The 3245-nt window shown below is 44.9% G+C and overlaps 1 protein-coding gene across 1 annotated transcript in view; it reads left to right on the top strand.

The window, feature by feature from the left end:
- Window positions 1-2852: 2852 nt before the first annotated feature.
- The window catches only part of IL6ST (interleukin 6 signal transducer), a 33696-nt gene continuing 33303 nt past the window's right edge, over window positions 2853-3245 (top strand). The window contains exon 1 of the mRNA XM_014964940.1: window positions 2853-2987. The gene's annotated coding sequence lies outside the window, so the exon portion shown is untranslated. The remainder of the gene's footprint in view (window positions 2988-3245) is intronic.

Genomic DNA, 3245 nt, shown 5'->3' on the forward strand with positions numbered 1-3245 from the left:
TGTGGCCAGAATTTTTAATTTCTCTAAGTATTTGAAACTTATTAAGTCACTGGTGCTTACAGTACCTATATATCAGTACCGTATTGCATATACAGTAAGTATACAACAGTATAATGTGTATCAGTAGGGAAGAACATAATGCAGTAAAACAAACTAAAGTGTTTTTCAGGAAATCATCCATGTGCAGAAAATGCACAACAGGCTTGAAGGACATAATTGTTTTCTCTACCTGGGATCCTAAAAGTCCTGATTCTATCAAATGGCAATCATAATGCTATTAATTTGGTTTTACCTGCCTGCACCAGAAAATGCCTAGTGATATTGTATGAACAGTCAGATTTTTGGTGTGTTATTGAAAGTACAGTCTGTATATTTTGAAAGGCCACAGTCCAGACAATTTATTTTATACTTCATGCTACAGGACCCCATGCCAGAATGTAAGCATTAACAGCTCCAATGGACCATGTTGTTTACAGCAGCAGAGGGTCTGGCCCAGTGTTTGTGACCACAGTTGAGTTTCACCTTCACCATCAAGATTAAAAATAATGCATTTATTACCAGCAAAGATGCTGACACAGAACTAGAAATCACTGCAATATGAACAATCCTCCTGTTAGATTAAAACCTTGGGTTTCATAAGCATAAAAACAAAACTCAGCCCAGAGTGATGTAGTGCAAATGCCCAAAACATTCAGTTCTGCCTGTGAAAGAAGGAAAAGATTAATACAGACCATATTCGGGGTAGATAGTGATCATGTAAGAAGAATATCTTACCACATTTCATTCCACTTACTTCCTTTCAAAGTCAAATTATTTCCTCTGAGAAGCACAAGCCAAACAGTAACCCTGACCAAGAATTACTGGACTATCAAGAGCAACAAGATAAACTAAGTAATCAACAGGGGCTATTACAACTGTTTTCAGATCACCCATAAGGTCAGCAGATACCCCACCATCCCCATTGCAGTTAGGGTTGGTGGAAAGCACAGAACTGACTTGTGCCTGCTTACTGACACCACAGAGAAACAGGACTCTGTGTGTCTGTTTCTTTATACTTTCACAGAAGGTTCTCAAGGGGAGATAAGGTATATAGGAAAGCATGCTATCATCACCTTCCAAAACAACAAAAAATATTCGGGAAAGCAGCTCATCTTAGAAGAAGAGCTCACACAGTACTATATTAATGATATTTTGTGCCAATACAGAAAAATTAAGTAGAATTGCAAATTGCTTTGCTCTTCTGTGCAACTTCAGCTATGTGAAAAGTTTTACATTGAGTCTATAAATAGCCTGTGAAATACAAGAGCTTTTGCTTATATGAAGAGTTACAATACAATACATGTCATATGTAAGTGCGGACTGAGACAGGATTAGTTTTGATGAGGGGGTGGCAGGGGGGTGTTGTTCTACAAGTTCTGGCAGTAAACCAGGAATTGCTTCAGGCTATCGGATTTCGGAATGAGAATGTCACAAGAGGCTCTCTGTTGGCTGGGGGGAGGAGAGTTGAGCATCTACTCCTGGAATGTCTGTTTAGCAGCAGAATTCTAACGATCTTACATGACTGTCAATCTACCAATTATAGATGATTCTCAAACTGTAAATCTACATCAACATAAGCAAAAATATACCAACCATAATCTGAAGAGAAAGCAAAAGTGACAAATCATAATGCTGAACTGCTTTTTTTTTTTTTGTAATGAAAAAACTGTGAAACTTATTTCCCCAGATGTTAGTTGTCCTGGTACATTAAGAAGGCCTTGAACACCAAAAACCCTGTAAGAGAAGATGGCAAGGACTAGAAAGGAGTATTGAGTGTAGAGACCACCAATGGGAGAAACAGCAACACCGCAAGCACCTAAGGTTGCTGGAAAGAGCATCAGCTGTGAGTAGGGACATTGAAGTAATAAATTTAATTTGCAGGTTAGATAAATACCTATGAGAAACTTTTTAAGTATAGACAATTTTGTCTTGTGGAAAGCAGAGGAGCTAAATGGCCTCTGTAGTGCGCATCCAGCTTTACTCTGTTATGTATAAAATACACAACATTCTCAGAGTCGGTAGCAAGGTTTGGGGGAGGGGGCGGGCTGGATAGTAAACCCATCTCAGAAAATAAAAAAAAACCACAAACATAATCAGAGATTTGTAGTAAACATGTGAGAATCAGGTTATCTTCCACTATCTTCTTCCAAAGTTCTTAAATCTTTTTCTCGTTAGCAGCTCATGACAGCCAGGGTTTGAAACAGGATATTAGACTAGATGCCCTGTTTGTCTAGCCAAGCAGCCTATTCCCCTGAAAAAGTAATTAAAAATATAATATAGCTCATATCCCACTCAGGCTCAAAGATAATTTAAGAAATAAATGGGGAAATGCCTAAAGTATATGGCAGAAAGTATCTCGGGCATGCATCAGTGATACCTAGTAATTTCCTGACTAGAAGCAGCGTACTTTGACACTCTTAGCACGGTGTCAGTTTGTCGATGTGGCACTGAAGTGTGCGCCTTCTCACTGAGAACTGGAAAAAATCAATCCGGAATGAAGAGGCCATCGTAGAGCACATGACTGTTTCCCATGTACAAAAGTCATTTTTCAGAGTAACTGAACACAGAAACGTGCAAGACTAACTAACCACCGAGGGAACCCAGAGGCTTCCCAGCACCCCAATCACATGAACGATCTATATTAAGGGCCATTTCCTAGCAACCCAGCCTTCCACAAACACCTTTTCTAAGGGCTGCTCTTGATAACAGCGCGGTGCTAGCACTGCTACTCCTGATAAACTCTCTCCAGCCGCTCCTGCTCCCAGGGGAGCCTTGCGAAACGCCGGGAAGGCCGCTCGCTCCTCAGGCCCGCCCGGCAGGACAACCCCCGCACAGGCCCGGGCCGGCGGAGGGCCGGCAGAAGCTTCCAGAGGCCTGGCCGGCGGCGGCGCTGGCGGGGGCCCAGCTGCCCTCAGCGAGGGGCCCCGCGGGTGCCGCCCGCCGCGCAGGTAAACGCCGCGGGGTGGAAGGTGGTGGTGGCGGCGGGGGAGGAGGGGAGGGGCGACGGAGGTGACTGGGCTCCCGCCGCCCTCCCCAGGAACCGGGGCTCTCCCGCCCCTCGTCTGTTCTTACACACCTTGGGGTAGAGGGGAGGAGCCTTTCTCCGCGGAGGGGCCGATGGCAAGCGGGGCCGGGCACCCTCCTCCCCTCACAGCCCACCGCCGCCGCCGCCCTTCCCGCCGGCCGCGCGCTCGCCCCTCGCGCCC

Source organism: Calidris pugnax, unplaced genomic scaffold (genome assembly GCF_001431845.1).
Source record: "Calidris pugnax isolate Ruff unplaced genomic scaffold, ASM143184v1 scaffold273, whole genome shotgun sequence".
Lineage (NCBI taxonomy): Eukaryota > Metazoa > Chordata > Aves > Charadriiformes > Scolopacidae > Calidris > Calidris pugnax.